Raw genomic sequence first — 25351 nt, 5'->3', positions numbered from 1 at the left:
TCCAAGGTCAGGTGAACCCTTATCAGTTGCATTAGATGCTTGTGAACATGTTACGTCATACGTCATGGTACTGTGGTGGATTTCTTCCCCTTCCCCTTTTACCTTGAACGGTAGTAATCCCCGACTGGGCACGACGAATCAATCACAGAAAAGCAGACTATCTAGTAAATCGCATGCCATGTATTATTTTGAGCTCCTAGGTTTTGGAAAGTGAAATAAAAAAAGTATGTAACATTAATTCATAATGGTTGACTTCTTTGGGTATTATTTCATGACTCTTTTCTACTTACTCCAATGAAACTTTTGTCTACTGTTTTCAGTAGATCAATAGGTGTTTTGAAACATCTATGTTAAGATTTTTTAAATTTGAATTACAATTTGTGTGCCTGAAAACTTAGGGTATTTTACACCCGTCACGCAATACGGGGTCCAGCCCCTTATCATGACAAAAATTAAATCGTGTCTGAAAACTAAAATATCCTTACCTGAGTTAAAAGCTGAGCCTGTAAAGCGACAGACAGTCAGCACAAACAAGGACAACACACACGCAGTCCTACAAAGATTATAATAACAGTAGGTCCAGTCACCAGAGCCTCGTTAGTCTGCAAAATGCAGTTCACGGTGTACTACATGGAAGTGAGGTTGGTTTAAATTTTAAATAGATATAAAAACAAATTGTTAGTGAGGAGGAATAAAAAGTTATATTTACAGCTAACATGCTGAGCTAAACACACTACAAGGGTGTAAGGGATGACCTTCCACGAAGTATGTACACCCAATTGTTGCTTCCACGTAGTACACCCTGGACTTCAGTTTGCAGACGAACGAGGTTCTGGCGACTGGCCCCATGGCCAGTATAATTTTCTGTCTTGTCCTGTGTTTGGTCCTTGTGGGTGCTGAGTGCCTCTTTACAGCCTCAGCTTTTAACCGAATTCAGAATATTTTAATATTTTAGTTACAACACGACGTTACAGTTATGTTATTTTAGTTCTGGTAAGGAGCTGGACCCCGTATAAAGTGACAGGTGCAAAATAGCCTAAGTGCTGACGCACCCAAAATTTTGAATTCAAATTGAAATTCAAACACACTACATGCAATATTACATGTGGTACTGAAGAGAATATTTCACTTGTAGTTCCTCAACTGTAATTACACATTAGGCCTACTGAAAGTGTTCAGTAGGAAATCATTGATTTTGAGTAGATTTCCGAGAGACACAGTAGAGTACTACAATTGATAACAGTAGATTCTGTCTACTGTAAACAGTAGAAATTACGTAGGTTTATAACGACGATGAGAATGAAACAGAGGTAAAAACAATGATAATGAAATGCAGAAGCGACCTGGAGCAAACAGGAACGTAGAATGTCTGCAGCGAGACGCAAGAGTTGATCAAGCGATTGTAGCATCAAATTTAGCTTAGAGCTCATAATTGATATTTCTACATGAGCTCAACATACAAGTTACATACAATGAGAGAATTGAATTGAGTTTACATCTCACGTGATATGAGTCGAAACTATTGTTGCAATTTTAACTGTGAAGTGAATCAATATTCAATTCGGTTAACTAGTGAATGATGATGTGCTGAGATTTTGTAACGAGATGTGCCAAATGGCTGACAGTATAATAACTTATGGACACATTGATTTAATATATTTGAACAATCTTACACAGAGAAAAATGTTTGTTTGGATTAACCAAAAAAATTGTAGTGGTGAACAAAACGTTTGTTTAAATAGGCATCAACCAAACAATTGTTCACCATTACCAAAAGATTTGGTCAAGTTCTATTTGTTTGTCGTAAACAATTTTTTGGTTATCAAAACCAAATATTATTTTGGTAAATCTAACAAAATGCAGCCCATTTGTTTAGGAAAACCAAATAATTTAGTCAAAATGACCAAAAGATTTGTTGAATAATTTATTCATAATTACTTATGTTATAATGTGACTAATTTAGGTAGGGTGGATAGTTTGTAGAAACTAACTGATCTCAAAATACACATTCCGAATAGAAAGTTCGAATAATCTAACCGATTTTCGAGCGTGTTTGTTTTTGCTGCTGCATTTTTTTTTTTTTTTTTTTTTGTCCTCGTTTTCCATTTAGAAGGGTACACCTTCTCTTTGGTAAGTGAATTGTTTTCATAAATGTTTTCCCTTCCAAGGTGATGGTCTAAGTGTTTTCAGTAATGAAGTGGTACATATTTACTTATTCTGAGGGTAGTTCACTTAGATCTTATTTATTCAGTAGTGGGAATATTACTTCAGTTAGGAAAGTAATAATTTGCTATGGTGCGGCATGTGTTGGATATATCACATGCCGTAGTTCCGGAGGATGATGGATATTATACAGCTGGTAGTCAGGATGCTGTGGATCTATCAGGAAGGTGTACATGGTTAAGAGATGCTGTAATGGTGTGCAGTGGTATGTGGGAGGGCAGTCGTGTAGAGCATCTTCATACATTGTGCTAAGAAGTTGTGGATGGTGCGAGTTCATTCGACCAGTTATATATTTGTGACGGATGGCTTCGATGTGGGTTGTGATTTCGGGAAAGGTTATTCGCTCGTACAGTAGTCGTGTAGGACTTGGTAGGACTACTCTGAAGGCCAAACGAAGAGCATGTCTTTCCATAACTTGTAGTTTGTGATAGAATGAGTCTGGGGCTGATATCCATGCAGTGTGGCCGTAAATAATTGCTGGTCGAAGGAAAGCCTTGTAGGTATGTAGGACAACCTGGGAGTTGAGTCCCCAGGATGTTCCAATTAGCCGTTTGAGCAAGCTCAGACGATTTGTAGCTTTTTGGACGATGTTGAGCAATTGAGGTTTCCAGGTTAGCTTGGAGTCAAATATGACTCCCAGGTATTTTGCAGTGGTGGCAGGCAGAATTGGAGTTCCCCGTATTTTGATGTTTAATAATGTTGGGTTCCTTTGGATCTTCGAGCGACAGCCTGTCTGTAGAAACACCAATGCTTGTGTTTTGAGAGCATTAATTGTGAGACGCCATGTGTCACACCATCTTTGGAAGGAGTTTATAGCTGGTTGGAGAGTTTTGTTTATGGCTTGGATGGTTGAACAACAGGCGAGAAATGCGGTGTCGTCAGCAAATTGGTAGATTGAAACTTGTGGGGGTTTTGGCATATCGGCAACGTATAGTATGTAGAGTAATGGTGATAAAGCAGCACCCTGTGGAACGCCAGAGTAAGGGAAAATGGGGTATGACATTGCTCCATTTACAGTGACATAAGCGACCCTATTTGTTAGGAAGCTGTGTACTAATCTGACATAGGAAAGCGGTAGGTGGAATTTATGGAGCTTGTAGATGAGCCCAGTATGCCATACTTTGTCAAATGCTTTCTCCAGGTCGAATAGTACTAGACAGGATGGTTTGGATGTGTTGAAGTGATTTGTGATGCGAGTCGTTAGTTTTAATAAATTGTCAAGAACACTGTGTTGAGGTCTAAAGCCTGCTTGGTGCGACGGAAGTAAACTGTGTGCTTGTAAGTGCATGTGTATGCGTCGAACAATGATGCGTTCGAATATTTTGCTAAATGTTGATGTGAGCTGAATAGGTCGATAGTTTGTTGGGTTTGTACTATCTTTGTTTGGCTTTGGGAACATTAGAACCTTTGAAATCTTCCAGTCTGTCGGGTAGTGTCCTGTGCGGAGGATAAAATTGTAGATAATGGCCAGAAAGGACAGCAATGCAAGCGGGGCCTGTTTAATCAATACGTATGTGATATTGTCCAATCCGGGAGCAGTGTTTCTCTTCCTACGCACAGTATTGATAATATCATCTGTTGTGATAGGAACAGTTAGAGCATTTGTAGGATCAATAGTGTGCGTATTACTGGGTTGCAGTTGCCTGTTATTGGGGTTGGTGACTCTGTCAATTTTGGTCTGGAGGCGGAGATTTGGAGCTAGTTGTGGTGTTGGAGTGAAAGTGTCTTGCAAGACATTTGCGAAGGCATAAGCTTTTTCAGTGTCGGTGTTTAGGGCTGCGTCCTTGATTGTTATTGGATAAGGAGTACTACTGGATTGTCCAGTGAGCACCTTGAAACGTTTCCAGTATTTGGTGAGATGGCTTTCATCACTCAATTGGTTGCACGTTTCAATCCATCGACGTTGTTTCTAAGCTTTTATATAGTTTTGTACGGTACGCAGCCATTGACGGTGTAAGTTAAGGGATTCAGGATTTCTGGTCTGGAGGTAGTCCCTGTATGCTCGTCGTGATGCTGTGATTAGGTGAAGATATTGCGGAGGTAGCTTTGGTTTGTAACTATTGAGAGTGGTCGGAGGTATGTTAGTGGTTGCCGCACTGGTAATCTGAGCAGTAAGATGTTCCACCGCCGTATCGAGTTCCTCTGAATTGTTTGGTGGTGGATGCGGGTGAGAAAAAGCATTCTGTAGCTTTTCACTATATGCCTCCCAGTTCGCTTTGTTGTAACACCAGATTTTTCGAGGTTGTATTGTACTGCTCGTATTGCGGTTACCAAGATTTAAGGTAATTTTCACTGGGTCATGGTCACTGCCGATGGAATCCAGCACAGATATGTTCAAGCAGGCACTTAGAGATGTTGATGTTATAACAACGTCAGGGGTAGTGTTACTTATGGGACGTGTGGCTCTGGGCAGTACATGGAATTCTGCTGTAGTGTTTTGGTCCAGAAATTGTAAAAAGTTTGTTTTGTCTTGCATGCTACGACTATGATAATTGATGTCCGCTGCTATGATATAATGTTTGCTAAGGGTTTGGATATGTTCAAAGAATTGGTATGGAATAGTCTCCCCTGGTCTTACATAGATGGTAGCAAAATTAACGACCCGGGATGGAAAATAGATGGTACTAGCAGTATGTTCTGGCAAGTGGAAGTTTGGTGGGAAGGTAACTGTTCGATATGGTAATTTTCTATCTACTCCAATTGCTGTGCCACCGTTTACTCTTAAGCCCGGCGGACCATCGTGGCGTAAGATGTTGTATGGTGGAATATGACAGATCATTTTTGGAGCAAGATAGGTTTCGTTTAGCGCAAAGCAGTGAACAGATTCTTCTAAAAGCAGGTGTTGCAATAAAGCTTTTCGTTTAGAAACGGATCGGATATTTAAAAATAGAAAATTATACATATTCCGTACTGCCATATTCAAAACCTTAAACCGCAGTTTCCAAGTGGGATATGTGGAAATGCACATGAGGACCAGAGTATGTTGCATGGAGTTGCAAGTTGAAAATTGTTTTTGCAGATGCTGTTACTTGGGTTAATATGTGCGTTCTTAAAAATGGGTGCACATTTTGGAGAGTCAGGGTGAAGAAACGTATTAGATCTTCCACTATTACTGGATGTCGTAGTGAATTGTCAGGTTCTGTAGCAGTGTCGTTGGTGCGCAGGGGAACTGTTAGATCAGGGTGTTCAGGTATTGCATCTGGCTTGGCTTTGCATTTGTAACTGTATGTAGGATGGTTTTCCGTACATGTGACACATTTTGGTGCAGCAGCTTGGTTTTGACATTCTCTGGTTGAATGGGGTCCTGAACAGTATCCGCATTTATCTCGGTTTGGACATGCAGCAGTAGTGTGCTTGTTATACTGTTGGCATTTTTCGCACCGCAATGGAAGAGGTTGTTGAGAACGGATGGTTCAACTTTGTACCTGCGTCTGTATATGTATGCTCCACTGTGTAGTAGGGTGTCTACAGCATTTTGTGAGTCTGTTAGGACCCGCACCATGTATGTGGGTCCGTTGTTATTGCGAATACGGATACATTTGCGGATTTGTACACCTTCGCATTCCAGTTCCTCAAAAATCTCTTCGTCTGTTAGACTAGGTTCTACACCCCTGATGACAACTGATAGTAGTGGGGATTTATGTGGTGGTGGTGGTTGTTTTTGAATGGAAGCATTTAGTGTTTGGATGTTTGCTTTGGCTCCATAGATTTCAAAAGAAGCTTTGTTTCTAATTAGTTTTGCAAAGTCTGGATCTGGTGATTTCAATATGATGCCATTACGGGTGAACAGTATTTGTGCAATTTGTGCCCTTGGTACATACTTAGATGTTTGTTGGAACACATGTTTTGCTGTATTGAATTTGGTGTCGTAATTGGTGAGCAGGAAGTTGTATAAGCTGTTATCCTGTTGTCTGGATTTTAGTTGGGTTGCATGAGCTGTATTTCCTGTATCTCGTTTAATTGGTGATCTAGATCGTTGACGTTGAGGTAGAGGTAATCCTTCATAGGAATTGCGACGTCGGTGTTTTGTGGAATAGCTGGACGTTTGCATTGGATCATTGGTACTTCGTGAATCGAGCATCGTCTCGGAGTTTGGACCGACCGTCCGTCCGTTTAGTACCTCCGGTGAAGGTTTTCACCCCTTCTCGCTGTCGTAGCAGCGTTGCAGGAAGACCATGATGCATATCAGAAGACCACAACCGTGAGTTGTTTATATGATCCAATAGAACAAACGCAAATCCTATGGGAAAAGAGGCACAAACTCAAACCAACTGACAACTCAATCCAAAGAAGCGAATCCAAATTCCAAACTAATTGTAGAGCCCAAGACAAAAGAAGAGGAAGGATGAAGGTAGTAAGGAAAAACAGTTTCAAAAAATAGTGCAAGTCGTATGTCTGCTCCACTCAACGTGTTCAACCAAAAAGGTTCCTCGCAATCACCTAACCACAGTATAGGCACAATTGGTACCGTTTGTCCGTTCCAGACTTACGGCTTCCACCTGGAATAATTGGCCCACGATGCGTGACACAAGAGAGACCGACTTACGATTATTTTTTTTTTTTTTTTTTTGTCCTCGTTTTCCATTTAGAAGGCTACACCTTCTCTTTGGTAAGTGAATTGTTTTCATAAATATTTTCTCTTGCAAGGTGATGGTCTAAGTGTGTTTTCAGTATTGAAGTGGTACAGATTTACTTATTCTGGGGGTAGTTCACTTAGATGTTATTTATTCAGTAGTGGGAAAATTACTTCTTAGGAAAGTAATAATTTGCTATGGTGCGGCATGTGTTGGATATATCACGTGCCGTAGTTCCGGAGGATGATGGATTATATACAGCTGATAATCAGGATGCTGTGGATCTATCAGGAAGGTATACATGGTTAAGAGATGCTGTAATGGTGTGCAGTGGTAAGTGGGAAGGCAGTCGTGTAGAGCATCTTCGTACATTGTGCTGAGAAGTTGTGGATGGTGCGAGTTCATTCGACCAGTTATATATTTGTGACGGATGGCTTCGATGTGGGTTGTGATTTCCGGGAAGGTTATTCGCTCGTACAGTAGTCGTGTAGGACTTGGTAGGACTACTCTGAAGGCCAAACGAAGAGCATGTCTTTCCAGAACTTGTAGTTTGTGATAGAATGAGTCTGGCGCTGATATCCATGCAGTGTGGCCGTAAATTATTGCTGGTCGAAGGAAAGCCTTGTAGGTATGTAGGACAACCTGGGAGTTGAGTCCCCAGGATGTTCCAATTAGCCGTTTGAGCAAGTTCAGACGATTTGTAGCTTTTTGGACGATGTTGAGCAATTGAGGTTTCCATGTTAGCTTGGAGTCAAATATGACTCCTAGGTATTTTGCAGTGGTGGCAGGCAGAATTGGCGTTCCCCGTATTTTGATGTTTAATAATGTTGGGTTCCTTTGGATCTTCGAGCGACAGCCTGTCTGTAGAAATACCAATGCTTGTGTTTTGAGAGCATTTATTGTGAGACGCCATGTGTCACACCATCTTTGGAAGGAGTTTATAGCTGGTTGGAGAGTTTTGTTTATAGCTTGGATGGTTGAACAACAGGCGAGAAATGCGGTGTCGTCAGCGAATTGGTAGATAGAAACTTGTGGGGGTTTTGGCATATCGGCAACGTATAGTATGTAGAGTAATGGTGATAAAGCAGCACCCTGTGGAACGCCAGAGTAAGGAAAAATGGGGTATGACATTGCTCCATTTACAGTGACATAGGCGACCCTATTTGTTAGGAAGCTGTGTACTAATCTGACATAGGAAAGCGGTAGTTGGAATTTATGGAGCTTGTAGATGAGCCCAGTATGCCATACTTTGTCAAATGCTTTCTCCAGGTCGAATAGTACTAGACAGGATGGTTTGGAAGTGTTGAAGTGATTTGTGATGCGAGTCGTTAGTTTTAACAAATTATCAAGGACACTGTGTTGAGGTCTAAAGCCTGCTTGGTGCGACGGAAGTAAACTTTGTGCTTGTAAGTGCATGTGTATGCGTCGAACAATGATGCGTTCGAATATTTTGCTGAATGTTGATGTGAGCTGAATAGGTCGATAGTTTGTGGGGTTGGTACTATCTTTGTGTGGCTTTGGAAACATTAGAACTTTCGAAATCTTCCAGTCTGTCGGGTAGTGTCCTGTGCGTTGGATAAAATTGTAGATAATAGCCAGAAAGGACAGCAAAGCAAGCGGGGCCTGTTTGATCAATACATATGTGATATTGTCCAAGCCGGGAGCGGTGTTTCTCTTCCTACGCACAGTATTGATAATATCGTCTGTTGTAATAGGAACCGTTAGAGCATTATTAGGATCAATATCGTGCGTATTGCTGGGTTGCAGTTGCCTGTTATTGGGGTTGGTGACTCTGTCAATTTTGGTCTGGAGGCGGAGATTTGGAGCTAATTGTGGTGTTGGAGTGAAAGTGTCTTGCAAGACATTTGCGAAGGCATAAGCTTTTTCAGTGTCAGTGTTTAGGGCTGCATCCTTGATTGTTATTGGATAAGGAGTACTACTGGATTGTCCAGTGAGCACCTTGAAACGTTTCCAGTATTTGGTGGGATGGCTTTCATCACTCAATTGGTTGCACGTTTCAATCCATCGACGTTGTTTATAAGCTTTTATATAGTTTTGTACGGTACGCAGCCATTGACGGTGTAAGTTAAGGGATTCAGGATTTCTGGTCTGGAGGTAGTCCCTGTATGCTCGTCGGGATGCTGTGATTAGGTGAAGATATTGCGGAGGTAGCTTGGGTTTGTAACTATTGAGAGTGGTCGTAGGTATGTTAGTGGTTGCCGCACTGGTAATCTGAGCAGTAAGATGTTCTACCGCCGTATCGAGTTCCTCTGAATTGTTTGGTGGTGGATGCGGGTGAGAAAAAGCATTATGTAGCTTTTCACTATATGCCTCCCAGTTCGCTTTGTTGTAACACCAGATTTTTCGAGGTTGTATTGTACTGCTCGTATTGCGGTTACCAAGATTTAAGGTAATTTTCACTGGGTCATGGTCACTGCCGATGGAATCCAGCACAGATATGTTCAAGCAGGTACTTAGAGATGTTGATGTTATAACAACGTCAGGGGTAGTGTTACTTATGGGACGTGTGGCTCTGGGCAGTACATGGAATTCTGCTGTAGTGTTTTGGTCCAGAAATTGTAAAAAGTTTGTTTTGTCTTGCATGGTTCGACTATGATAATTGATGTCCGCTGCTATGATATAATGTTTGCTAAGGGTTTGGATATGTTGAAAGAATTGGTATGGAATAGTCTCCCCTGGTCTTACATAGATGGTAGCAAAAGTAACGACCCGGGATGGAAAATAGATGGTACTAGCAGTATGTTCTGGCAAGTGGAAGTTTGGTGGGAAGGTAACTGTTCGATATGGTAATTTTCTATCTACTCCAATTGCTGTGCCGCCGTTTACTCTTAATCCCGGCGGACCATCGTGGCGTAAGATGTTGTATGGTGGAATATGACAGATCATTTTTGGAGCAAGATAGGTTTCGTTTAGCGCAAAGCAGTGAACAGATTCTTCCAAAAGCAGGTGTTGCAATAAAGCTTTTCGTTTAGAAACAGATCGGATATTTAAAAATAGAAAATTGTACATATTCCGTACTGCCATATTCAAAACCTTAAACCGCAGTTTCCAAGTGGGATATGTGGAAATGCACATGAGGACCAGAGTATGTTGCATGGAGTTGCAAGTTGAAAATTGTTTTTGCTTGATTGATTGATTGATTGATTGATTTAGTTTATTTTACTTCGCGTTTTGTGCCTCTTGGCTAATTTGCGAAGATGAGGATGAGTGATGAAAGGATGAAATTGATGAATGGACATTCACAAACAACCAAGCCCGACCGGGATTCGAACCCGGGACCCTTAGCGTCGCAGCGCGATGTGCTAACCGCTCGGCCACAGGGTCGGGCAAAATTGTTTTTGCAGATGCTGTTACTTGGGTTAATATGTGCGTTCTTAAAAATGGGTGCACATTTTGGAGAGTCAGGGTGAAGAAACGTATTAGATCTTCCACTGTTACTGGATGTCGTAGTGAATTGTCAGGTTCTGTAGCAGTGTCATTGGTGCGCAGGGGAACTGTTAGATCAGGGTGTTCAGGTATTGCATCTGGCTTGGCTTTGCATTTGTAACTGTATGTAGGATGGTTTTCCGTACATGTGACACATTTTGGTGCAGCAGTTTGGTTTTGACATTCTCTGGTTGAATGGGGTCCTGAACAGTATCCGCATTTATCTCGATTTGGACATGCAGCAGTAGTATGCTTGTTATACTGTTGGCATTTTTCGCACCGCAATGGAAGAGGTTGTTGAGAACGGGATGGTTCAACTTTGTACCTGCGTCTGTATATGTATGCTCCACTGTGTAGTAGGGTGTCTACAGCATTTTGTGAGTCTGTTAGGACCCGCACCATGTATGTGGGTCCGTTGTTATTGCGAATACGGATACATTTACGGATTTGTACACCTTCGCATTCCAGTTCCTCAAAAATCTCTTCGTCTGTTAGACTAGGTTCTACACCCCTGATGACAACTGATAGTAGTGGGGATTTATGTGGTGGTGGTGGTTGTTTTTGAATGGAAGCATTTAGTGTTTGGATGTTTGCTTTGGCTCCATAGATTTCAAAAGAAGCTTTGTTTCTAATTAGTTTTGCAAAGTCTGGATCTGGTGATTTCAATATGATGCCATTACGGGTGAACAGTATTTGTGCAATTTGTGCCCTTGGCACATACTTAGATGTTTGTTGGAAAACATGTTTTGCTGTGTTGAATTTGGTGTCGTAGTTGGTGAGCAGGAAGTTATATAAGCTGGTATCCTGTTGTTTGGATTTTAGTTGGGTTGCATGAGCTGTATTTCCTGTATCTCGTTTAATTGGTGATCTAGATCGTTGACGTTGAGGTAGAGGTAGTCCTTCGTAGGAATTGCGACGTCGGTGTTTTGTGGAATAGCTGGACGTTTGCATTGGATCATTGGTACTTCGTGAATCTAGCATCGTCTCGGAGTTTGGACCGTCCGTCCGTTTAGTACCTCCGGTGAAGGTTTTCACCCCTTCTCGCTGTCGTAGCAGCGTTGCAGGAAGACCATGATGCATATCAGAAGACCACAACCGTGTGTTGTTATATGATCCAATGGAACAAACAAAAATCCTGTGGGAAAGCGAAGAAACTCAAACCAACCGACAACTCAATCCAATGAAGCAATTCCAAACTAATTGTAGAGCCCAAGACAACCAAGAAGAGGAAGGATGAAGGTAATAAGGGAAAACAGTTTCAAAAATAGTGTAAGTCGTATGTCTGCTCCACTCAACGTGTTCAACCAAAAAAGGTTCCTCGCAATCACCTAACCACCGTATAGGCACAATTGGTACCGTTTGTCCGTTCCAGACTTACGGCTTCCACCTGGAATAATTGGCCCACGATGCGTGACACAAGAGAGACCGACTTACGATTACCTATACCTGATGCTTACGATTACCTTACCTTCTACTTATATAGTTCAGAATTAAAAGGTTGCTCGTGAGAGATTCACTTTTATTCACTGCAGTACATTTTCTTCTTTAATTTGTAACTTTGATGTTCACATATCTTTCGAAGAATGTTAAAGCACAATTTTTCATTATTTTTACAATCAAACGTACCATTATTTGTTGTACAAAAACTTATGTTTCTTGTACACATTTTGACAGAACCATCTAACGGCCGGTGTAGAAAACTCAGTATAAGGTAAGTAACAGTTGGGCTGAAAAGTTCGTAGGCTGACTCATAGATGGCGTTACTAGAATTAAATCCATGTGATTTTTACTTAGTACTAACCTTCAAAAGATACGTGTATAAATTTCACAGCTGCCGGATAATTAGTTCGTGAGATATAGCATTGTGAGTGAAGCAGCTTTTGTTATTGTGAAAAAATGGATAAAAAAGAATTTCGTGTGTTAATAACGCATTGCTTTTTGGCGAAAAAAAATACTGTTGAAGCCAAGGCTTGGCTTGATAAACATTATTCGGACTCTGCACCAGGAAAATCAACCGTTGAGAAGTGGTTTGCTAAATTTAAACGAGGCGAAATGAGCATCGAAGACGATGCACGCAGTGGACGCCCCAAAGAGGCTGTTACCGACGAAAACATCAAAAAAGTCCACAAAATAATTTTAAATGATCGTAAAGTGAAGTTGATCGAGATAGCTGAGACTTTAAAAATATCAAAGGAACGTGTTGGACATATTGTGCATGAATATTTGAACATGCGAAAGCTGTGTGCAAAATGGGTGCCGCGCGTGCTGTTTCATCAAGACAATGCACCGTGTCACAAATCAATGAAAACGATGGCAAAATTATATGCATTAGACTACGAATTGCTTCCCCATCCACCATATTCTCCAGATCTGGCCCCCAGTGACTTTTTCCTGTTTGCAGACCTTAAAAGAATGCTCGCTGGAAAGAAATTTAGCACTGATGAAGAGGTAATCGCCGAAACTGAGGCCTATTTTGAGGCTAAAGAGAAATCGTACTATAAAAATGGCATCGAAAAATTGTATGACCGCTATAATCGTTGTATCGCCCTCAAAGGCAACTATATTGAATAATAAAATCGAATTTTGTCAAAAAAATATTTTTTACTATGTTAGCCTACGAACTTTTCAGCCCAACTGTTATTTTCTGAGCTTTTTTTCAGAATATTAGGTGACAAAGCAACATAAAGACTCGCTTCGAGTAATTACCTATCTACATGAGTTTCAATTTTCGACAAGGGACTTTCATACTACACTCGATGAAACTGGACAATCATTATTTCAAATTCGAAAGCACGCACATATAGTAAATTTAACCAAACGTTTTGTTTCTCTTTACTTACATATGTATCATTTTGTTTACGAGTACCATATTTTGTCTGACCAAATTTTTTGGTATTCTTAAACAAAATTATTTAGTAATTACAAGCAACATTTGGTTATCGGAAACAAAAAGCATAACCAAGCAGCTCAACCAAAGTTTTTTGGTAATTCCAAACAAACCAGTTTTTTCTGTGTATAACGTACGATTTTGCATGAAATTTTATTACTTGAATCTACATCACTTCATTGCAAAGGCTACAAGGCATTTTATGGGTTGTAAAATTCTGTGTTCGATTCACCGTTCGGTTAACTCTGCGATTTTTATTTCTTATTAAACCGAAAAATTATTTATTGCATTTTACTTATTACGAAAATTCGTATATTATTTGCTTTGCGAAATGTAGAGAATACGTATATTGTTTTTCATGCTTTTTACAAGAATACAACTATGCATGGTGAACAAAAAATAATGTAATATAAATACTATTCACAAAAGGATGTCAATAGTATTTATTTGTTTTGTTTCTTGATAATTTTCCCTAAAATAAAAATGTATAACTTTCGCTGTACATGACATTTCGTCGAATATGACACATGGATCATTTTTATGCAAATCCTAGTAAAATGATGAGAAATTCAAAAACATATTCTGAAAAATTATTTTAAAAAATAACATTGAAAAATCATTAGAAAGGAGTGTTATTTTTAAAAAAATATATATAACATTTTTATTTCTTTCAATTATTAATTAAATACAATACTTAGTTGCTATATATAATAATAATAGGGGTAATCGAACAGAAGTCAAACTTATAATCTTCGGCGTGTAATACTGATAGCCTATCACCGAACCACTTTACCATCATAAAATAAATTGAAGTTTTTTTCTCGGAAATTACTGGCTAGTGCACGCTGGAACCTTGCCATACGAATAGCTACCCTACAAGGATCCCGGGTTCGAATCCCGGTCGGGTTTGGTTGTTTGTGAATGTCCATTCATCAATTTCATCATTTCATCACTCATCCCCATCTTCGCAAATTAGCCAAGAGGCACAAAACGCGAAGTAAAATAAACTAAATCAATCAATCAATCAATATCTACCCTACCACTACAAGAAGCCACGTCACAACCTCAATTCTCGAAGCTGTAGCCTCTCCATGTAAAACGATTGCGTCGTAAATATAGTAGATTTTGCTTAAATGTTTTGTGACATTCATACCACCTTTATTTCATTTTTCTACAAAGGAGCGTCTGGGTGTGTTGTTTATAAAGAGGCGGGTGGGGATTATATTTCTAATGCATATTGAACGAATTGGTCTTAACTCATAATCATGCCGTAAGAAGGAACGAACTCGTGGGGTAGTGGTTATCGCACTGGGTTGTCACTCTAATGGTCGTAGGTTCAAATCCGCACGGTGGCAAAAACTTTTCGTAAGCTTTATTCGTTCCCATTGTTACTATTTGAATTAGTCTTCTTTGAAACTAACAACGAAAGATTATACAATTAACTCTATCTCTTTCAAAATGGTAATATGAGGACAGGTTTCTTCTTATAAGAATTGGAAATTTTAGTGGTCTCAACGCATCTAAAATCCAAAATACTAGATCGACGTTATTTTCTACTGAATTCTAAATCCACGTTATACACAGATAGGCTAATGGGGCCTGGACCTACAGTTTAAAGTGAGATACGAACCACTATGTGTCTCCACTTGTTATCCTGCACTGAACGTAAAACAAACAGCTCTCCGCCCCCATTTTTAAAACAAATTTACATTAAATATGGTATTTATAAGATAATCATCATTGATTTGATTGTTTTTATTACTGAACGTCAAATAAAACATTTTCCACAATCACCTCTTCGTCCCATCTCCCAATATCTTTCTGTCCCTCTCTTTTCCCCCTTTCCCACCCTCCCACAGACATGTATCAAAATAAATATTTTCTTAGGTTTGTATGTGTATAAATATAACATTAAATACCCCCAAAAATACTATTTATTTTCTACTTTCCGTCACCCCTCTCCCACTCTCACAACCAGTCTCGCGCGAACCGCGGAAGGAGGAAGTTGGATCGGTGCTCTCTCCCGTAGCGTGTAGTTGAGACAGCGTGCGTGTATTACGTAATCGTCCAGTCGAACAAAACTGAAGTCTTGAAAATGGCCATTAAGCGAGTGAACACGTTGAAATTGAACTTTAGAGAAGTGAGATATAAGCCAACGTCAAATGAACTACATCGCTGGATAAGTACGAAATTGAAACTGAAACAAGAACAGGTTGTAAGTATAGAAGTAGACTATTATAGAAAATGTGTTTTTGTGAAATTATTGTCTAAAGTAACGGGTGAACAGTTATTACGCGAGTCGAAAGGAGTGTATATGTATAATGACGATGACGGCGAACATGAAGTGATAATGACGTGGGCAGATGAAAATCATGTGATAGTGCGGCTGCACGTCGTGCCGAGTGAAATTTCAGATGAAGCAATTTATTCTGTACTAACTAACTATGGACAGGTGATATTCCTTGATGACGAAACGTATTCGAAAGACCACATATACCCAGTGAGAACCGGAAGAAAATTAGTAAAGATGAACTTGTCCCGTGCGATACCTTCATATGTTACGATCAGTGGCGGCCGATATTGGGTCACGTACAATGGTCAAGAGCGTACGTGTTCCTACTGTGACGCGGTCGATCATTTCTTTAACCAATGCCCTAGTCGCCAGAGGCCAACAGCACGCACAAGTGATAACTCGTACGCAGGGAGAGTGCGACCCGCCCCATTCAACCTCAACAGCGCTGAAGAAGTGATACACAATGATCGGTCAGTACTTCCAGCTCCAACAACAAAGACGCAAACTGAATCAACTGTAGATGCCAGTTCCGATATAATACAGGGTGTCCCTTTAACGCCGACCGAAGAAAACAGCACCCTGCCTAGTGTCGATTCCATGGAGGTTCCAGTATCTGCCAATGACGATACTATCCATACTACGCAGATGACTCCTGAGGAAACCATCGTAGATGCAGATTCTTCGCAGACGACAAACATGGACCTGACTCTAGAACCCCCATCATTGCCGACCCCAGCTTCACCCATACTGGGAAAGAAGAAGAGGAAGAAGCAACGTAGCACAGACCAGAATCTCACCCACCCGGCGAAGAAAACGAACGAACAGCGTTCACCATCGCCAGTGAAGTATACCCTGACCCCAATTGTGCCCAACCCTTTGGAAACACCCCCCAACCCCACGATGACGACCACTCTAAATACCGATTCTTCAGGAAACCTGTAAGTACATGCAATGTTTTGGTTGTTTATATCATTAGTGTGTTATATGACGGCTCCCGTGTATCATTTTGCCACACTAAATCTGAACAAACTATCCTCTACAGTCAAACACCATGCCTTGACCGATTATATAAAGCAAAGTGCTCTCGATCTTCTTTTCCTTCAAGAGGTCGGTACAGACGATTTTACATGTGGCCACGACTACACTATATATAATAATTTCACATACAACGCCACAGGTACTGCCATTTTGGTACGACAAGGTATACCTGTTAACAAAACTTTCCTGCATCCCTCTGGGCGAATTACGTGCGTCGAAATAGGTAAAATCTGGTTTTGTAATATCTATGCGCCTTCAGGATCAGTGGCCCGCGAGGCACGAAACACTTTCTATGCAACAGAAGTGGCGACAGCTTTAGGGGGCAACCACCAACATATTGTCCTTGCTGGGGATTTTAACTGTGTGTTACGACGACAAGACCAATATCCAGGGTTTAACTCATCCCTTAGTCTCTCTACCCTGGTCGAGGCCTTTCACCTAAAAGATGTCTGGGAAACCAAGCACCCACAACTGGAAGGATTCACCTTCATACGTCCAGACTCGGCCAGTCGATTAGACCGTTTCTATGTAAGTGCGAACTTATTACCCAAAGTGTCATCTATAAAGATTTTTCCCACTTGCTTCACCGACCACCTCAGTGTGCAACTAGACATGGCAATCGACGCCAAAACTGCAGTTCGGGGACGGGGATACTGGAAACTTAATAGTCGGGTTCTCCAAGATGAACAATTTCGAACAGCCTTCAAACAAAAGTGGAAGGAATGGGAAAATATGAGCAGGCGCCAAACTGATATCATCACATGGTGGGACACATTCCTGAAGCCGTCAATCAAGCATTTTTGTATAGCATACACACGTATGATGCATACGGATTTCCATAAGAAATACAACTTCTATTATCGCGTACTCCATGAGTTGACGAAACAACTCATACGGGGCGACCCAGTCCTGCAGGAACTGAAACGTATACAATCGGCCCTACTGAGGATGCACCACGAGCGAATGGCAGGTTTCGTGGTGAGAAGTCGTCTCCCAACAATTGACCCTCAAGAATAAGCCAGTATTGCCCATGTAAGCGCAGAACAGCGAAGTGGGAAAAGGAAACTCATAACGAGATTGCAACAAGGGAACGAATGCCTCACACAACCCTCAGACATTCGTGCATGCCTATATGAACACTATGCAGCACAATTTAAGGCACCCCAGGCGGAAGAAGAACACGTGACATACCCCGATATCCCCACGCTATCAGGGGAAGATGAAGCCATCTTAAACCAACCGTTCACTAAGGAAGAAGTGGAAGCGGCCATCCAACAAGCCCAAAAAGGAAAAACCCCGGGCATAGATGGACTACCGATTGAATTATTTCAAACATTTTGGCCTACCATGGCAGACCTGCTTATGCGGTGGCTCAATGCCTGTTTTGAGCAGAAGAAGTTAGGTCGTACAAGCTTGACAGGGGTCATGGTCTTAATCCCGAAAGTGATACATCCCTTAACACCTGAACATTATCGCCCCATCACTTTGTTATGTGCCGATTATAAAATATTGGCACGAATATTAACGCGCCGACTACAACACTATGCAGCTACCCTACTAGGCCCTCATCAATTTGTTCACGGAACTAATGGGAATATAACAACCGTTCTCACTAGCATACGAGACATCGTTACTGTAATGAATGAAGCCCCTGACTCGGAAGCAGCTCTAGTAGCCCTGGACTTCAAAGGAGCATTTGACTCATTGTATCATCATTATCTATTTCGGCATTTAACTCAGGTTGGATGCGGAGAATCCTTCGTAGAAGCGATAAAGAGCCTATACACCCAGGCTCGGGTACATTTGTGTGTAAATGGAACATTATCCTCGCCGTTTGTTCTTCAACGCTCTGTTAGGCAAGGTTGCCCCTTTTCACTCCTAGCCTTATGTACAGCTCTTAGTCCCTTCCTACACCAAATAAATCAACGACTACAAGGAATACAAGCGTATGGCATGACCTACCGAGTTTTTGCATACGCCGACGATGTCACAGTGGCGGTGCGTGATCATCAGGATTATAACCTAATGGAAATCTTGGAACAATTACGAGTAAATACAGGCTTGTGTCTCAACCTGAGAAAATCAAAAATACTACCCTTGGGGACAATGGCAAGGAACTGGACAGAATCTGTCCCAATGAACGTGACGGATGTATTGAAAGTACTCGGGATCTATTTCTCGAGAAACCTGGTCGAGACTTCCAACCACACATTTCAAACCATAGTGCCCAAAATACAAGCAGTATTACATTTCAACCGACTCCGCCAACTGTCACTAAGCGCTAGAATCAAATATGTCAACACTTATGCACTCTCGATACTATGGTATATGGCGCAAATACTACCCGTGCCTACCCAAACGGCTGCGAGAATCCGGAGAATGATCACACGCTTTCTCTGGCACGGTCACCTGTTCCATGTAGCTCATAACACACTATGCCTACCAACTCGCCTTGGAGGACTAAACCTGCTGAGTATCGATCGACAAGCGCAAGCCTTATTTTTGCACCGCCATATCACCATGATAGTCCAGAATCAAGACAGCATTACGGCTCGTGTGCTACGCTCCATGCTGGATGAAGTGGAACTATGTGCCCCAATTTACCCAGGTGTTATACCCACTAAATTTCTCTATTTACGAACAACCATAGTGGAAATTTGTTACATGTTGATGCCCCTTCCAAGTGTGGATCCTTCTGATATAACAGTCAAATCTCTATCAAAAATGCTGCAAAACCGGATGGAACATATTCCGCGTATTGTCCCATTATTCCCCAGTGTGCGCTGGAACATCGTGTGGAGAAACATATCGGCGACCCACCTCCCCACTCGAGTGCGCTCCATATGGTACTTAACTGTACACGATGCTATCGTCACTAGAGTACGATTGCAGAGATACCTTATGGCAGACAACTCCCATTGTACCAAATGTGCACAGGACGACACCTTAGTGCATCGACTGACGACATGTGTGACAGTCGTGGAACATTGGAAACACCTTAAGAAGTTACTTGGAATCATATGCCGCCGCTCTCCGAATGACTTCACGGTGAACCATATATTAACTCCAGAGTTTCAGTATTTTCCTCTCACAAGAACACGTGCAGTGCAATTTCTCATAGGACATTATGTCTATTATGTGCTTGGCAACCATCCTCATGTACAAAAACTGTCATTCAAATTCTATGCCAGTGAACAATATTATCACAATGATCAGATAACCTGTAAAGCCTTGTATGCAAATTTCCTACATGTGATCCTTTGAAATTGACGTCCAAATGTAAAATCTGTATAAGAAGTAGCTAATTTCAATAAAGAAAAAAAAAAAAAAAAAAAACTCGTGGGGTAGTGGTTATCGCACTGGGTTGTCACTCTAATGGTCGTAGGTTCAAATCCGCACGGTGGCAAAAACTTTTCGTAAGCTTTATTCGTTCCCATTGTTACTATTTGAATTAGTCTTCTTTGAAACTAACAACGAAAGATTATACAATTAACTCTATCTCTTTCAAAATGGTAATATGAGGACAGGTTTCTTCTTATAAGAATTGGAAATTTTAGTGGTCTCAACGCATCTAAAATCCAAAATACTAGATCGACGTTATTTTCTACTGAATTCTAAATCCACGTTATACACAGATAGGCTAATGGGGCCTGGACCTACAGTTTAAAGTGAGATACGAACCACTATGTGTCTCCACTTGTTATCCTGCACTGAACGTAAAACAAACAGCTCTCCGCCCCCATTTTTAAAACAAATTTACATTAAATATGGTATTTATAAGATAATCATCATTGATTTGATTGTTTTTATTTCTGAACGTCAAATAAAACATTTTCCACAATCACCTCTTCGTCCCATCTCCCAATATCTTTCTGTCCCTCTCTTTTCCCCCTTTCCCACCCTCCCACACACATGTATCAAAATAAATATTTTCTTAGGTTTGTATGTGTATAAATATAACATTAAATACCCCCAAAAATACTATTTATTTTCTACTTTCCGTCACCCCTCTCCCACTCTCACAACCCCTCATTATTATTGGCGTTCGCCAGACCAAGTGGTAATGTATCGACGTCTTGTAATCGGTGTGTCCTTTTCCGAGTTCCAGTCAGGTCGCATAATGTTTCAGATTCCAATTTAAATGTATCCCGAGTCGTGATTAGCCTATGTGTGCAAAAAGTGATGTTAAAACGAACTCTTGACCTAAATAATACAAGTTGTGTATTTTCTTTCAGCTGTGGTTCCCTCTTTTTGCGATAAATAACGAATTAACCTAATCATTAACTCAACAAATAAAAATGCATCTCTAAATTAATTAATGAAGACTGTTATTACACCCAAACCACTATTTTATCGTAAATGTAAATGAAATGTCATCTCACGTAGTGAAAACAATGTGAAAATTGTTCTAATGAGTGATATATGATTGTCAAACACATACATGAATACATTATATTAAGCTCTTGAACTATAATTGGGACAATTTAATACTAATTTGAAACGATTAAAAGTATTAAAACGACAAAGTAAACTTTTGCGCAAACTTTCTGCCGATTCGCATTATTGAAACAATATTTAACCAATGGGGACGTTATCTCATATTTGGAAATGCTGCATTGGTTGAACTTCCTGTGGACAAGACCGTGAGTCACGCCTCCTGCTCCTCAGAATCGAACTTCGCTCTGATTGGAGGATCGTATATTTCACAACACTTCCTTGTTTCAGAGCTACCAACATAATTTCGTAAGACGTTGGACTTAGAAAAAATCCACGCGACAGATTTTTTGAACATGACTGTACCTTATTCAATTGCAAGTATTAGATTATAATCTGGTTCTCTGAACAAATATATGAATTTTATCAGATTATTTCTTCTTGTTAACTTGGTATATTTCGTGGTGAAATTAATTTACCTAAAATTTTGTTCTTTTTTATTTTATAGTAGGTGTGCTTAATTTTATATTTTTTCTTGTGCTTTTAGAAGGAGTCTATGATGGAACACTACCAATCAAATTCACTGCAGCTGAAGCTTTTACAATACTTTTCTTTTCGTGTCTCTTTGTTACCATTACTGCAATCTATGTAATTTGTTGTCATGGTGCTTTCTGGAAGATGTGGAAAAGGAATGTCCGCATGTCTATGTAAGTTTAGTTTTATGTCTATGTAAGTTTAGTTTTCATCATATTTATGTGTGTTAGTATCATTACTTACGTATCAATTTTTCAAATTACACTATTCAATATTTGTAGAATACGAGTAGTAGGGTGGAATTAGCTAAAATTTTGCTCCAACCCGGAATTAAATACTAAAGAATTTTTTTTTCAGCAATGTTCCCCAATGTTAGGACAACTCAAATCCAAAATGCTAAAAGATGGAATCTTGGGCAAATCATTTTATACGAGGATCAGTCAATAATTGGTGGAATTAGCGAAAAATTTGCTACAAGTCGGAATTAAATACTATAGAGAAGATTTTTTACAGGAATATTCCCCAATGTTATTAAAACTCAAATCCAAAATGCCAAATGATGGAAGCTTGGGAAAATCATTCTACATACGAGGGTCGGTCAATAAGTATCTGCACTTTGCTGTAATTTTCCCATCTATCTCACCACAGTCTCTGACGAGAGAAGGTTGACTGTGTACCGTCTTCATCCTTATGTCACAAGGCCACTTTGTGTTTATGCAGATGAGATCATCAGTACTTGGTGTTGATAGTGATTTGTTTGGCGTCCCTCCACTTTTTCCATCTCACCTCATCTCCCATTAACTGGTCTCTAACTGCTCTTCCAAAAGCAGGGTCATCTATATTTTTTACAGTTTTGATTATAATACCTCAATTTTATATGGATTAGTCCATATCGGTTCAATCAATGGGTTGTGCCTTGTTGTCAACTCGCACAGTCACAGCTTTACTTTAATTTATCCTTGTTCCATCTACACAGCAGAACTTTATGCAATACCGGATAGTATTGTGGCAATACTAAAGGTGCAGTACTTTGGTCAAGTTCGCACTTTGCAGAGAGTTCCCATTTATTCTGGTTCCTTCAGTGTGCTCCAGAGTCTGGAAACACTCGTTTCCGGACACCCTATATGTCAGTGAATTTTTTGATGGGGAGCAGTCTTCTCTGTAAGTGTTGTTTTGCATTAAATCAACGAAGCAGCTGCAACTGCTGCCAAAGTCTTCTGAAGTGCTTTCCACCTTACATAGAGCTTATATAGGTCAGGGACCTTCAGAATATTTTCCGATATTTCCTCCTTGAGATTTGGCAGGATGGGTTGATTGATTGAGTTGGTGTTTTAAGTCCACTTTATGCACAGTAAGGCTAATCGGGACTGGACCTACAGTTTAAATTGTTTGTTTGTTTGAGTTGGTGTTTTAAGTCCACTTTATGCACAGTAAGGCTAATCGGGACTGGACCTACAGTTTAAAGTGGGATCCGAACCACTTGTGCCTCCACCGGGTATCAAACCCGGGACCCCTTGATTGCAAGGCAATGACGCTACCACTGCGCCATGGGGGAGGCCCTCTACAGTTTAAAGTGGGATCCGAACCACTATGTGCCTCCACCAGAAATCAAACCAGGGATCTGCAGTATGTTATTTTAAATGTTTAGCACATTCTTATGGAATGTGCTGTTTTTAATGTCCTCAAATTTTTCTCCTTTCCCACACCTTATCGTCCATGTTGGGAGGAGATGACAATGTTTGACCAATTATATTAGATTTCTGAGAAGCATGGATCTTTTACACTGTCTCTAGGTAATATTTCAGTGCCTCCTTATCTTTTATATCACAATATTCTGGTGCTTTTTTTCTTTTTATCTTTTTTTTTTTGGTAACTTTCATAGACATAGATGTAGCTTGGTACCTAACTTTGGGGAGCAGAATCTAACTTGGAGCTTAGCTTGGGGCAGGGAGGGGCAGAATTGAAAAGTTTTGAAGCCCATAAAAATATCATCCAGGACTATTTTGATAAGTAATGTTTACATTTGCAAAATCATAACAATTTTTTACTCTCTCAGGTTTCAGGAGGTTATCATTACGTGCAAATTTTCATAAACCTGAACACTTGTGGGGGAGGGGTAATGTTTCCCTTGCACCCGCCACATTAGGCTTATGCTCACGACATTTATATTTCCACTTAGACTTAAAACATTTCAAAACATTCATGTTACAACATGCCAGCATATAAGTTTCCACTACATATTTGCACTTTAATACAAGGTGGCTCAGAATATAGTTCCCCAAAAGAGTCACAATCACACTATGTTTCTCAGTTGTACACCATTTCCTAAACCATTTCTCACCGAGCGAAATTGCAAGGCAACCCCAACCTATCAGTGATCGCGAAATATCACTATCTGTGAATTATTTCGATCATTATTTCCTCATTCCATCATTAGTTCCATTGGTCAACTGACTTATGCGCCACCCTGTACTTCTGCAATTCAGACTTTACACTCTATTATACCTTCATACATTGAAATGTAACACATTCCAGCTACTGCTACAATTTGTGAATGAGAAACAACCTTTCGATAAAGCTTTGTGTTCTTCATAATATTCATGGCAAAGCCTATTTAGTCTCTATTATTGTTCCTCAGATATCTAGGTTTGCCCAAGGCATAAAGTTTTAGCATTCTAGCTATAAGTTTCCCTAAAGTAGATTAACAACACCTCCAAAGATTATTTCTTTAGTAATTACTTCCGGGTCATATCCTAATTCCACCCTACTATATGGACACCATCACAATAATATGTTGCTCACAGATGAAATGGGTGTTGATACTTATAACATAAGTATGGTGAATGTTAACAGTTATTACCATTATTGATATAAATTTTAAGAAAAGTAATGTTTTAAATATTTTATACATATTGTGTAATCCCATATGTGATACATTTCATTGTACAAAACACACAGGAAAATAATGTGTTACCTAATGTGATCCATTGTTGCCTAATTATCCATTCTTGGAGATATCTGTAGCATTTCCAGGGAAACTGTTAACCCTGAAGTAGGTGCATTGGGGTCCTATTAACCTAGGTGATTGTCAGTGGCGTAGCATTATATTACGCACATACGCCCGGCGTTTCCAAATTTAAAATTTCAAAAATGCATAAATGCTGTGAATATAAAGTAAAACGTGACTAATTTCATATATGTTTGACCTTCGTGGCATTATAATAGCTATTTTTCGCGATCCCCTTGCAACGCTCCACTAACAACACTCGTTCCAGCCTTTTTTTTTTCAATGCCTTTCCTGCCTGGACGCCGGGCAGGTTCGGCGTAAAGAACTCTATATTTCTTGCTGCCTTTCTGGAGGGAAAGCTTGGATCTCTACAGCATGCACGTAAATGCTCTCTCATACGCCAGCGTATGGAGCAGAGAGGTCTACCGTGATTGGTTCATCTGACCCTTCCTACCTTCTGAAGCAGACGACAGCGGTAGAATTCCTACCTGGTTCTTCGCGCTCGTGCCACTCATGCTATGTGATGTTCAAATGCCACTCGTGCTATGTGATGTTACTATACGCAATATTGACTGACGTAACTTCACCAAACTCAAATATACCACTTCTTAATGGTCACTGCATTGTATAATTTATCACACGAACAGCGATGTGCATTTAAAACTAAAAGATCAACACAGGTTTTGTCAAATAAGTTGGTGAAGTCCTAATGGTAGAAGTTCAGCTTGTGGTTGCTCTACCACTTAACCCGCAAAACAATTATTTTTTTTATTATTATTATTTTTTCGTTGTTATGTAACTGCTTAATATTGTGTCAATGGAAATGTTTAACATTCATTTGAAAATTCTTAACATCGAATGGTCTCTGGACAAATTTATTTTAAAATATTTATCAACATTCTCAAGATGTAATA

At 40.1% G+C, this 25351-nt stretch overlaps 1 long non-coding RNA gene and 1 other non-coding gene across 3 annotated transcripts in view; one reads left to right on the top strand and one right to left on the bottom strand.

Annotated features, from left to right (window-relative positions):
- LOC145984461 (uncharacterized) overlaps positions 1-25351 on the top strand; it is a 144873-nt gene that overhangs the window by 109189 nt on the left and 10333 nt on the right. For both annotated transcript variants that reach the window (XR_014441320.1, XR_014441319.1), the window contains exon 2: positions 21444-21603. This is a non-coding gene — a long non-coding RNA (uncharacterized LOC145984461). The remainder of the gene's footprint in view (positions 1-21443; positions 21604-25351) is intronic.
- Positions 22914-22988, bottom strand: TRNAA-UGC (transfer RNA alanine (anticodon UGC)). The gene has a single exon. It is a non-coding gene; the product is annotated as a tRNA-Ala (tRNA).

Source organism: Lepisma saccharinum, chromosome 2 (genome assembly GCF_977018435.1).
Source record: "Lepisma saccharinum chromosome 2, izLepSacc3.1, whole genome shotgun sequence".
Lineage (NCBI taxonomy): Eukaryota > Metazoa > Arthropoda > Insecta > Zygentoma > Lepismatidae > Lepisma > Lepisma saccharinum.
Note: the sequence above shows the minus strand (reverse complement) of the source record. Positions and strands in the feature narration are given on the sequence as shown.